Source organism: Dipodomys ordii, unplaced genomic scaffold (genome assembly GCF_000151885.1).
Source record: "Dipodomys ordii isolate 6190 unplaced genomic scaffold, Dord_2.0 Scaffold86, whole genome shotgun sequence".
Taxonomy (NCBI): Eukaryota; Metazoa; Chordata; class Mammalia; order Rodentia; family Heteromyidae; genus Dipodomys; species Dipodomys ordii.
This window is the reverse complement of record NW_012267302.1, coordinates 3,569,223-3,582,810: the sequence shown is the minus strand read 5'-3', so window position 1 is coordinate 3,582,810 and position 13,588 is coordinate 3,569,223. Positions and strand designations below refer to the sequence as shown.

The 13,588-nt window shown below is 43.4% G+C and overlaps 1 protein-coding gene across 1 annotated transcript in view; it reads right to left on the bottom strand.

The window, feature by feature from the left end:
• The window catches only part of Samd8 (sterile alpha motif domain containing 8), a 59,687-nt gene extending 50,883 nt beyond the window's left edge, over positions 1–8,804 (bottom strand). The window contains exon 1 of the mRNA XM_013025705.1: positions 8,710–8,804. The gene's annotated coding sequence lies outside the window, so the exon portion shown is untranslated. The remainder of the gene's footprint in view (positions 1–8,709) is intronic.
• Between the last annotated feature and the right edge of the window lie 4,784 nt (positions 8,805–13,588).

Sequence of the window (13,588 nt, the reverse complement as noted above, 5' to 3'; positions counted from 1 at the left end):
AAAAAAAAAAAAAAGTGTCAGGTACCAAGTTTGTTCCATCTCCAACCAATTAAAAAAAAGGGGGCTTCTATTCAGAATGAGGAACTAATAAAACAATACAATTCAAATAATCAACTTTGAAAATTGACAAATGACATTAAACTTCACAAAAGGAGAAATTCAAATACCCAACAAATGTGTGAAAAAAATGTTCAACATTATTAGCAAATCAAACTCAGAATGAGGTTATCATCTGATCCCTACCAAAATGGTTATCAAACCCAGGTAACCAGTATCTCACACCTATTAACCCTAGTTACTCAGGAGGCTGAGATATGAAGATAGCAGCTTGAAGGCAGCTATAGCAGAAAAGTGTGTGAGACTCTTCTCTCCAATAAATCAGTAAAAAAACAGAAGTAGAGCTGAGGCTCAAGTGGTAGTGTTAGCCTTGAACACAAAAGCTCACGGGTAGTGTCCAGTCTGAGTTCAAGCCCCAGTAGAGGCATATATGCACAAAAATCAAATGATATCCATAATCAGGCACACTATTATGTACCTATCATCCTAGCTGCTCAGGAGGCTGTGGCAAGAGGATTGCTTGGATGAAGGAGTTTTGGGTTAGTCTGCACAACACAGAGAGACTGGGGGGAAAGGGGTATTCTATCATTTGCAGCAACATGACTGGAACTGGAGACATTATATTACATAAAATAAGTAAGACACAGAAAGCCATCATGTTATTTCTCTTATGTGGATGCTGTAAAAAGTCAATCCAACTGTAGAATAGGATTATCTGAGGCTGATAAACATAGGAGGAAGGGAGGAGAGAAAGAATGGGTACCAATACTAAGTTGGATCAAAGTAGTAAGTTCTGGGGCTAACAGTGTAGCTCAGTAGAGTGTTTGTCCACCATGTGCAAGACCCTGGCTTTAATCTCCAGCGTGGGAAAAAAACAGAAAAAGAGGAAAGAAAAATTTCTAGTGTTCTATGCACAGTAAGATAACTGTAGTTCACAATAATCTATTATATATTTTATGAATAATTAGAAGAAACTCAAAAGCTCCAAACAAAAAATACTCATAAGGGGATGGAAATTTTATTTACTGTGATTTCATTAGTATAAAATGCATATGTGTATTAAAACATCATTTATTATGTGTTATCATAAACACGTTTTAACTAATTTTTTTGAAGTTTAAAAAGATAGAAATGGGGCTGGGATATAGCTCAGTAGCAAAGTGTTTGCCTAGCAATTACAACATCCTGGGTTTAATCCTCAGTACCAAAAAAGAAGACAAAAAAAAATACAGTTAAAAAGATAGAAATGTGGGCTGGGAAGGTGGCTCAGTGGTAGAGTGCTTGCCTTGCATGCCTGAGGCCCTGGGTTCGATTCCTCAGCAGTACATAAGCAAAAAGAAAAAAGCCGGAAGTGGCGCTGTGGCTCAAGTGGTAGAGCGCTAGCCTTGAGCTGAAGAGCTGAGGGACAGCGCCCAGGCCCAGAGTTCAGGCCCCACAACTGGACCCCCCCCAAAAAAAGATAGAAATGCTAACTACTTTGATTTGTTGCACAATATAAAATCATCACTGTACCCCACAAATATGCATAGTTAAGATAACACATTTTAGAAAGAAAAATTAAAAATTAAAGTATAAGTATATATAAAAGTATATTAAAGTATATATAAAGGTATGTACACAAGAGAAACCAATTATATGTTTTCAAACCCATAAAAAGAACATTAGAAATTCTTATGAGGCTGGATGCCAGTGGTTTACACCTGTAATCCTAGCTACTCAGGAGGCCGAGATCTGAGGATCGTGAGTCAAAGCGAGCCAGGGTAGTAAAGTCCTTGAGACTCTTTATCTCCAATTAACCACCAGATAACTGGAAGTGGGTAGAGCGCTCGCTTTTAGCTGAAGAGCTCAGGGACAGCACCCAGGCCCAGAGTTCAAGCCCTACAACCAACCAAAAAAAAAAAAAATTCTTATAAAATCAAAAAATAAAAACTAGCCAGGCACCAGTGGCTCACACCTGTAATCCTAGCTACTCAGGAGGCTTAGATCTGAGGATCATGGTTTAAAGCCAGCCCAGGCAGGAAAGTCTATTAAACTCTTATCTCCAATAAACCACCAGAAAACCAGAAGTGGTCCTGTGGCTCAAAGTGGTAGAGTGCTAGCCTGGGTCAGTGCCCAGGTCCAGAGTTCAAGCCTCACAACTGATCAAAAAATAAAAAAGTAAAAACTACAGGGCCAAGAATATGGTAGAGTGTTTGCCTAGCATGCATGAAGCCCTGGGTTCCATTCCTCAGTACCTGGAAGTGGCATCGTGGCTCAAGCCTTGAGTAAAAGAAGCTCAAGGATAGTGCCCAGGGCCTGAGTTCAAGCCCCAGGACTGACAAACAAAAACAAAACAAAACAAACCTACAATGTAGTAAGATAAAGCTTTAAATTGCTGCATCTAAATCTTGTAGTAACTCTGTAGTTTATAGTACTTTGGACTACTTATCTTTTTTTTATTCCATCTAATTTATTTTTTGGCCAATCCTGGGGCCAGAACCCAGGGCCCCAGCACTGTCCTGAGCTTCTTTTGCTCAAGGCTAGCACTGGCTAGCACTCTACCACTTGGGCCACAGAGCCACATCCGGCCTTTTCTGTTTATGTGGTACTGAGGAATCGAACCCAGAGCTTTATGCATGCAAGGTAAGCACTCTACCACTAAGCCACATTCACAGCCCCCATCTAATTTTTTTTTCTTTCTGCTTATGTGGTGCTGAAGAATCGAACCCAGGGCTTCATGCATGCAAAGCAAGAGCTCTACCACTGAGCCACCTTCCCAGCCCCCCCATCTAAAAATTTTTAACCCTAAATGAAAACATGTTTTTGTGAGCAAACATAAAACTATTCTTTCTATGTCCAAAGTTCAAAGATAACCTTACTTTTTCCTTACTCAGCACAAGATATTGTTTCAAAAACATTTAAGAAATCTGCAATAACAAATGGTTCCAAAGACTGAGCCAGTTCTGCTATCCATTTCTGACACTCTTTAATACTGATTTCCTACTGTTGCACATTTGAAAATATTAAGTTCCCTCTTCTGTTACATTCTCTTGGCTGTACTTCATTTCTGAGACTTTTTTTTTTTTTTTTTTGCTGTCCTGATCTCTTATGTCTACTACTCAAACACTGCCACCTACATCGAAGAACACAAATCTTTTTTGGCTCCAACTTACCTTCAAACTAAGATGTCCACTATCAGTGGTAATTCCACACAAGAGCCGGAACTGTCTGAGCTCAATGAGTAAGAATCTAACAGATACCAGGCCCTGGTTGCTCACATCTGTATCTTAAACTACTTAGGAGGCTGAGATCTGAGATCAAAATTCAAAAGCCAGCCTGGGCAGGAAATTCCCAAGACTCTTATCTCTAATTAACCACCAAAAAGCTGGAAGTGGGCCTGGGACTCAAGTGGTAAAGTACAAACCTTGAACTAAAAAGCTCAGGGACGGCACCCAGGCCCTAAGTTTAAGCCCTAGGACTGGTGCATGAGCACATGTACATGCACACACACATGCACATGCACGCGCTCATACACCCAACACAAATCTCAGAAATCACTCCTCACTTTATATACTCAGTTATACCAAAAGTTTTCACATGACAATCAAAATTTAGTGATGGCTCCTGGTCTGGTCCCATGCCACAGCACACTAGTAAAAAAGAAGTCTAAGCCAGGCGTCGGTGGCTCACACCTGTAATCCTAGCTACTTAAGAGGCTGAGGTCTGAGGATCGCAGTTCAAAGCCAGCCCGGGCATGAAAGTCTGTGAGACTCTTATCTCCAATAAACCACTAGAAAACCGGAAGTGGCGCTGTAGCTCAAGCAGTAGAGCTCTCACCTTGGGTTTAAGAGCACGGGGATAGCGCCCAAGCCCAGAGTTCAAGCCCCTCAACGAACAAAAAAAAAAAAAGTCTACAAAATTCTAATGCTTACTTCAATGAGTAGGCTAAGCAGTCTGACATAATGATGGGTAAAATTATTATTTTTAAATAATCTTACATCCCTAAAACCCAACCACATAATGGAAAACTATAAACTGGCTCAAGTCTTCATATTCCATTTCCTACTATGATAATATAGTGGGTTTGAGTTTGGAAGGAAACAAAAGAATGTGTGCTAGATTTTGCTTTCAAGGGTAGAAATGTAAGACAGGAAACACTTCCATCTTTTAGTTAATGACCATGCTAGGTACCCAACTACTAACATTACATTTTACATCAGGCTTGGAAATAAAAACCTTGAACTAAGTTTGAAGCTAGCCTGGGAAAACAAATCTGAAAGACTCTAATCTCCAATTACCCAACAATTAGCTGGATGTATAGCTCAAATGGTAGAGTGCTAGAGGCAAAAAAAAAAAAAAAAAATTGTATGAGAGTGGAAGGCCTAGAGTTCAAGCCCTAGAATTGAGTGCATGAGCACACAGACCCACATCCACAGAATAAAATCTTAAAGTAATAGCTAGTTAACATACCTCTCCCTCCCCAAGTACTGGAAACAGAACACAGAACCTCTTGCATGCTATTTTACTACTGAGTTACATTCTCAGCCTAATAGAGCATTATTATAAGACAAAGTAATAATATTACAGCCCTGGGGACATGAGAAATTATATAGGACTCATACACAGTGAAATCAAAGTATATAAAATATTTATCGAAATGAACTCCAGGAAATGGAAACAAGGGTTTTATTTGTATTTCTTTGGTTGGTCATAGGGCTAGAACTCTCTGGGCCTGGGAGCTGTCCATCAGCTCTTCAGCTCAAGGCAAGCACTCTACCACTTAAGCCACAGTGCCACTTATGCTTTTCTGGTGGTTTACTGAAGATAAGAGTCTCACGGATTTTCCTGCCTAGGCTGGCTTTGAACCATGATCCTGAGATTCAGCCTCCTGAGTAGCTAGGATTACAGGTTTGAGCCACTGGCGCCTGGCAAGGTTCTTTTTTTTTTTTTTTTTGTCAGTTGTGGGGCCTGAACTCTGGGCCTGGGTGCTGTCCCCCAGCTCTTCAGCTGTAGACCAGCACTCTACCACCTGAGCCTCAGCCCCACTTCCGGCTTTTTCTGCTTATGTGATGCTGAGGAATCGAACCCAGGGACTCATGCATGCAAGGCAGGCACTCTACCACTGAGCCACCTTCCCAGCCCAGGTTATTTCTTAATTGTTATTTTTCCTTTCTTTTTTGTCTTGTTTGTTCATTGATATGTCTTTGGAGAATAAGAGGGGACACAGAAATGGAAGGACAAAGGGTGAACAAATGCAGCAGTAGTACCCACTAGACACTGTTGAAAATCAACTTTACAACTTGTAAGTAGGACGGGAGGGAAAAACTGGGTGAAAACAAGGGAAGGAGTGATATTGTCCAAAAAGAAATGCAGTCATTGCCTGACTTATGTAAAACCTCTTTATACCTTTATAAAAATTTTAAAAATATTATTCAAATATTCACGTTTTAAGTTTCTCAAAAACAGTGCTCAAATTCCAATTAAAAATAAAACCATGAAAAAACATGAAAACCAAAAGAAAGGGGTTTACAACCAACTATGGAGTGAATAAGTCTATGCAGACTGAAGAGTATGCTACTGACATCTAAACCAACTTTTGTGTTTCCACAAGTTCTGTCATTATAGTTGTAATGGCTGCTTCTGCCTTACAAAATGTACTTTATAATAATATGGATTATCTTTTTTATTAAGAACCCTTGAAGCCGGGTGCTGGTGGCTCACGCCTGTAGTGCTAGCTACTCAGGAGGCTGAGATCTGAGGATCTCGGTTCAAAGCCAGCCCGGGCAGGAAAGACCGTGAGACTCCTAGCTCCAATAAACCACCATAAAACCTGAAGTAGCGCTGTAGCTCAAATGGTAGAGTGCTCGCCTTGAGCTGAAGGACAGCGCCCAAGCCCAGAGTTCAAGCCCCAAAAAAAAAAAAAAAAAAAAAGAACCCTTGAGAACTGACAAAGGGAAATGAAAATGTGATAATCATTAGACCTGCTAATCTATTAACAGTTCTGTCTTTAATTTTGCAGTAACACTAAGATGTTACCTTAATAGAGTCTTAGTATTTCATGCCAACATATAGAGCTAAGTATGGCATTCCAGTGATAAAAAAGCAGAAACATAAGCAGTGATACTACGTGAACTTCTTCAACCAAAGACATTGATTAAGGAAGGGAAGTTAACCTTTTGACAACTTCAAAAAACAAAGCTAAGAAGTCACCTCTCCTCTAACCCAATATCATGATAGTCTAGTTACATAAACTAATTTAATAGCTGCTTGCAATCAATATATTATCATCTTATGAAGATTAAACAGTAAATACTTAGATTACAAAGCACTTGATTAAAAGTTTGTTTTGAGATGACCAAATTTATAATGAGATTAAAAAGTTGTAAAAGTTATGAGATGTGGCTGAAGTCTTCATGGAGTCAAGGTATTATAATTCAACAACTACAAAAGGAAATTATCTTCTTTCTATTAGTGAACATAAAATTTTGCAATCACTATTTTTCTTGCACACTTACGGTTTGGGTACTGTGTTTTCTATAAAAAGCAACAGTGTACTCATCTGTCCCCATTCTTTTTGCTCCAAACTACATTACTTTACTAAAAATATTCATATAAAACCTACAAAATAGCACTTGAATACTGGTCTTGTCAATGTCTCTCAAACTTTTGTGTGTGTGGTGTGTGTGTGTACATACTTTTTTTTTGTTGTTTGTTGGTCATGGGGACTTGAACTCTGGGCCTGGGCGCTGTCCCCTCAGCTCTTCAGCTCAAGGCTACCACTTGACAGTGGTGCTGATACCACTGTCAGCTTTTTCTGCTTATGTGGTGCTAAGGAATTGAACCCAGGGCCTCATGCATGCAAGGCAAGCATTCTACTACTGAGAGCCACCTTCCCAGCCCTGTGTATGTACTTTTTAAAATAGGCATTGTAAGGGTGATTACAGAGGGATTAGAGTTACAGAAGTCAAGAAATGAGTATATTTCTTTTTGGACAATATTGCCCTTTCTCTCAGAGGTCTCTCCCGGTTTTTCCCTCTGGTCCCCACCCCAAGTTGTATAGTTCATTTTCAACATACTGTCTAGTGAGTACCAATACTGCATTTGTTCATCTTGATCTGTGAGAGGAAGTTCTGGCAAACTCTTGGAGGGCAGTGTTTTCCATTCTAGATTTGCGTGCCCTCTTAATCCAGCACTGACCATACTTTTACCCAGTGGCTATATATATGTGTCATCTCAAACTGGGAGGAATCACCATCATTTGTATGCCAAAATTCATTTCAATCATTTGAACTTGGGGTTATGGATATATGGATTGGGCTTGCACTTGTTAGGCAGGTATCAGGCTTTTTGTTTTGTTTTCAAATAGACTCTCATTGTTATCCCACACACACACACACACTGGCCTGGACTGCAATCCCATTTTTGCTTCCCAGATGTATCTGGAATGACAGGGGCATGACACTAGGCCCAGCTTTGCAATTCAGATGGTCTCTTGAACTTTTTGCTTGACTGGACTCAGAGATCCTACAAATCTCTGACTCCCAAGGATTATGGGTGTGAGCCACTGTGCTTGGTCTCCAGTTTAACTTTTAATTTTTTTGCCGGTCCTGGGGCTTGAACTCAGGGCCTGGGCGCTGTCCCTGAGCCTATTTGTGCTCAAGGCTAGGGCTCTACCACTTGAGCCACAGTGCCACTTAGGCTTTTTCTGAGTAGTTTATTGGAGATAGGAGTCCCACATACTTTCTTGCCCGGGCTGGCTTCGAACCGGGATCCTCAGAGCTCAGCTCCTGAGCAGCTGGGATTATAGGCCTGAACCACTGGCACCCGGCCTAACTTTTAAAACTTAAAGGAAATACGCAAGATCTTTTCCAGATTTAAACGTGTCTAATACTTAAACTTATTTAAGAAGGCACAACCAAAGAGTACATTCTTAGAAGAAATCTGAATGACATCTTTTATTTTCAAAATCACGCCACCTTCTTCAAATCTCACTTCCTCTGTACTACTCCCCACATTCCTGTAGGCAAATCAGCGATGAACACGGCTCCTCGTACTCCGGATTCTTAAAATGATCCACCGGTTCACGAACAAGAAAGCCCTATCGTCTAAGCACTGAATCCTAGTAATCTATCACGCCTTGAAAATGCCCAAGGTCCTAAATTAGATCCCGTTTGGGATCTAATTTTTCTCTCTTGCCCATATTTCTCTTTTTCATTGCTTCTCAACCCTTTAGGCAGGCTTCTTCCCATCCCGCAGCCACTCCTCCTTCCAATCACCCCAAATCCTTGCCCACCCCAACCACCACCCATCCCCATCCCCGGTTCCGAGACGACCCCAAGCCTTGAGGCCAGCACCGGTCCCGGGCCCGCCCTCACTCCCACCGCCACGGCTCAGAGCATTTCCCCGTCAGGGTCCGGACTCCCGTGGACCCCCGACCTTCCCTCTCTGCGCGGCTCGCAAACGCCCCAGGCCGCGTCCGACCCCTCCGTCCCTGCGGACCCTCGCCCCTCTCTTGCGCCCTCGGCGTCGTCTGTCCCCAGGCCGTCAGCTCAACCACCTCCACAGGCTACAGATTCCGTTCTAAGCGGATTCGGGGCTCCCGCAACCGTCTCCCCCGGCCCGACCGGCTCCACCCCGGACCCCCCCCCCGCCTCAGTCCCGGCTCCCGCTCACCTCCGCGGCGGGAGAAGGGCTCCGGGGACCCAGCACAGGGTCCGCGTCCGAGGCGTCCGAGGCGCCGTCGGAGTCGGGGGTCCGGGGCTCCTCGGAGGAGCGCAGCGCCTCCAGCGGCGGGGGCGGAGCCCTCCTCGGAGGAGCGCAGCGCCTCCAGCGGCGGGGGCGGAGCCCGGGGCGGGGAGCCCGAGGGCCGGCGGGGGCGGGGACGGAGGCGGCCGCGCGCCGGCATTGCGCCAACGCCGTCAGAGCCGCGCCGGCACAGCTCCAATCCCGTCAGCGCCGCGCCAGGCAGCTGCTGGGGCCGGACCGGAACTGCTTCGGGAGGAGAGGCTTAGGGGCAAAGGGGCGGGGCAAAGACCGGAAGGGACTCGGCTCCAAACTGCCTGAGAGAACTGGGGAAAACCGAGCGGTGGTGGGGGGGTGGAGGGGGGGGATGGCAGGGAAGCAACCGGGGAAGAAACGTACTAGGGCGCATGCGTCAAACCAGATGTCTACCCTGAAGAAGAATAAAGGGGTCACAGAGCCACAGAATTGGTAAATGGTGCTAGGGCCTAGGAAAAGGTTATTCTGATTCCTTCGGAAGGAGCTAGCTTCTCTTCAAGAGCCAATCACCAATGATTATTATTAACATTTGCTGCCCCTTGACCCTACCAGTGCCTATGCCCAATGCTTTGTATCTCTTTCAACCCTACAAAGTAGATAATTCAGTAAGATCAAGAAGCATACTGCCTGACAGATCACAGTTAATATGTGACCAAGCTAGTATTGCAACCCAACTCTACCGTGAGAACCTAAGGTTTGCATTCTTCAAATCTACTCAACCAGTAAAGATATTCTCCCAACCCAGGCTGGGCACTGTCAGAAACCCAAGTCCACAGACAGAGGCCATTCTTGACTATCTCCCTAAGCAGGGCAGGATCAACTTTAGTGGATCTGGATGAGGTGGGAGATGGTTCTGAGGAAGGTAGGGATGACCTGGGGTCTTTCCCCTCAAGCTGTACAGTGGGGAAGCCTGCAAACTGAGGTTCACATCTCTGGGCCCTTCGAGGGCCTCTATGAAGTCAAGTGAGAGAATGAGAGTCTTTTTTGCTGATAATGATCTCTGGCAGACGGACTACTCCACCTTTTTTTCCTTCAGTTGCTCCTGATAGTGTTAAGTATATTAGAGGTGCTATAGGTCTTTGTGACAAGAGCACCTGTGGTCACTGGCTCTCTAATAAAGACTCCCCCAATTTGACCTCTCAAAATTGGGAGGTGGCTTTTCTGTTTCTCAGGACTGAGTTCCCATTGCAACAAGAAGAGAACAAAAGCTTTTATAGGCAGAAGCATCTCCCTCCCACCCTGAAAACATTTCTGATGTCAGGCCTTTGGGATCTCAAATTTTATTTATTTATTTATTTATTTAATTTTTTTTGGTCGGTCGTAGGGCTTGAACTCTGGGCCTGGGCGCTGTCCCTGCACTCTTCAGCTCAAGGTGAGCGCTCTACCGCTTGAGCCACAGCAGCATTTCCGGTTTTCTAGTGGTTTATTGGAGAGTCTCACAGACTTTCTTGCCCGGGCTGGCTTTGAACCGTGATCCTCATATCTCAGCCTCCTGAGTAGCTAGGATTACAGGCATGAGCCACCGGCGCCCAGCTCAAAATTTATTGTCGGTGCTCTCCTCTTTTATTTGATATATAAAGCACCCTCAGCCTTCTCTTTTGAGATATAAGACGTCATTATAAGGGCCAATGTTCAAACCTTCCCCTACAAACATATGGAACCTTTTAGATGTTTTCTTCCATGTCTCTCCCTACATTTCTCTGGCTTTTAAACTCTGAAAACTTCCCCTGAGCTATGTAATCCAAATATTCATCCAACAAACATCCAGTCCCCATTCTGCCCCCCGTGAGTTTGTGAAACACCCAGACCTGGCAAGTTTTTTCTGTCATTCATCCTTGGAGCCAGCTACTTCTCCACTTTGGATCTCTGTTTTAACTCAGTCCTCAGAACCAAATTGCCTTTTATTTATTTATTTAGTTGTAGGGCTTGAACTCTGGGCCTGGGCGCTGTCCCTCAGCTCTTCAGCTCAAGGTTAGTGCTCTACCACTTGAGCCACAGCACCACTTCCAGTTTTCTAGTGGTTTATTGGAGATAAGAGTCTCAAGGACTTTCTTGCCTGGGCTGGCTTTGAACCTTAATCCTCAGATCTCAGCCTTCTAAGTAGCTAGGATTACAGGCTTGAGCCACTGGCGCCCAGCTCCAAATTGCCTTTGTAGGGTCTAAATATAAGAGATACTCAGAAACTGCTTTTGTAGAAAGCCATGAATTCCTCTCTTAGACCCAAAAAATAACGGAAAGCAGAAGAAAAGCCTAGCATTTTTCAGTTTTGCTTTTTGTTTTAATAGTGTACATTAGTTATAAAGGTGATTTCATTGTGATATTTTCACAATGTCATTTTTTTTATCTTTCTTTTGATCTGAACCATTCACCTTGAAATGCAGGAAACACAGGGCTGCTTGGTAACAGCTTTACAATTTAGAATGGAGTAAACTACCCCTAGAAAAAGAATAGCAGGGCTGGGAAGGTGGCTCAGTGGTAGAGCGCTTGCCTTGCATGCATGAGGCCCTGGGTTCGATTCCTCAGCACCACATAAGCAAAAAGAAAAAAAGCTGGAAGTGGCGCTGTGGCTCAAGTGGTAGAGCGCTAGCCTTGAGCTGAAGAGCTGAGGGACAGCACCCAGGCCCAGAGTTCAGGCCCCACAACTGGACCCCCCAAAAAGAAAAAGAAAAAGAAAAAGAATAGCAGAGGAATAGACAGGAAATGATGACTTGCTTATCCTGACCAGATTACTTAACAACTTCTCCAAAACACCTACCAGGACTGAGATAATGTACAACCAGTCCACAGTTTGACCCAGGATTGTTTAATAATTACATATCTTTCACTTCAGCCCCCAAATTCTTTGGCTATTTAAACCTAAAGCTCATGCTTGTGCTTGGAAGATGGGTTTGAGTGCTTACTTTGCTTTTTCTGTTAGTGGGCCCAGGACATATAGTAAACTTCCTTTCTCTGCCCTTTACGTGATTTGTCTCTTTATTTAGTGTGTTGGGGTGAATGGCTGAACCTGACATGTGGTACCTCTGGAGATAAGCCTAGGGCTGAAAACTCTGGTTTCATAAACCATAGTTCAACACTGCCCAGGGCCATTTCGATATTTGTAACATCATTCTCAGAGGTCAATATAGCAAGATGGCTTTGACCAGCCCAAAAGGCAAAAAAGCAAATGATACAAGGCTGTCCAAAGGACCTTATTAGGCCCATGAACCAGAAGTTTCTCACCTTTAACAGACACCAAAAATTCTTTGTTTTGTTAACCCTCACAACAATTCTCAGACAGATGTTGAGTCAGGATAGATGAGGCAGGAAAATTACATTTTTAACAAATATTGTGAGAAAAAAAGTATTCTTTTCTGTCAAACTAAAGTGTAAGTTCATTGATATTTCCTGGTTGCTTTATTTACTTCAATTGTAGTTATTGTCTGTACTGCTTGTTACTAGTTAGCCATGCTAGGAAGAGAAGTTTTGTGTTGAAAAGGTTAAAATAATAAATGGTATTTGCTAAGTGTGTTACTTGTTACCAGCTACCCATGTTAGTAGATAAAGCTTGCCTTGGAGAAGGTAAAATCATAAACTGTAATTGTTACATAAGAAAAAAACAAACTTTTGATAGGAATTAAGGAATTGGCCCCCTTTCTAACTTTGGTAATCAACTATACTTAGAATGTGAACATAACTCCTTAACAGTTTGGTTTGGGATTTAAAAAAACCTAATGAACTGCCCTGCATGGTGTGTTTGCCTAGCTCTGGGTAGAGTAATGGTATTGCACCTTTTTGCATAAAAGGAAATCACCTTGATGAAATCTCCTATATCTCGTGTGTCCATTCATTTCTCAAACTGGAGAGTCGTGCATTTCTAATAATAGCAAAAGAGCCAATGGTATACATGTTAGGCCTGCCCAGGAGAACAGTCACCCCCCTCACCCCCACCCCACCCCCAACATTCCTCTTCCTGAAGGACAGCAGGTAACCTTACCAGAAATCACCTGTAGAAAACCAGTAATCACCTGTAACTGTCAATCACCTGACTGTGAGTCAGCGAAAGGACACCCCCCCTACCCCAACCCCTCCCCCCCAACCTCTGGCTTTGAGGTTACTTCTTTATCCTCTATAGTTACATGGCCTTCTTACCCTTCCCTACAACTTACCCTAGAGGGCAGCCCAGAAGTTTGACCCTTCCAATAAACTCACTTCTGCCTTAACTGTGTGGCAGTCTCTTTTCAACAACCCTTATAGCTGGTGCTGAAATCCTCAAGGGGATAGTGTCAGGAGTCACTACATCCCATCTGCTTCTGTGAGGGTCAATTCACCTTAAAAACAAAATAAAGATGGGGCTGGGAAGATGGCTCAGTGGTAGAGTGCTTGAAGACAACATATGAAACCTGCCAGTTTTGAGTTTTGAACTCCCATTTCCTGCATGTAGATCAGTGTATGCAGGAAGTGTCTCTGTTTCTTACTACTTGACTACACTAAAACAAATCCTTGCCAAAACTTTTCACCTTATGAGACTCTTTTTTGTGTTGGTCATGGGGCTTGAACTCAAGGGGCTGGGCACTGAGCTCTTTTTTGCTCAAGGTAAATGCTCTACAACTTTGAGCCATAGCACCACTTCCAGTTTTTGAGTGTTTAGTTGGAGATAGGAGTCTCATGGAGACTTTTCTTCCTAGGCTGGCTTCAAACCACGATCCTCAGATCTCAGCCTCCTGAGTAGCTAGGATTACAGGTGTGAGCCATGGGCACCTAGTGAGACGTTTTTTTGTGGGATTCCTTGTTGAAA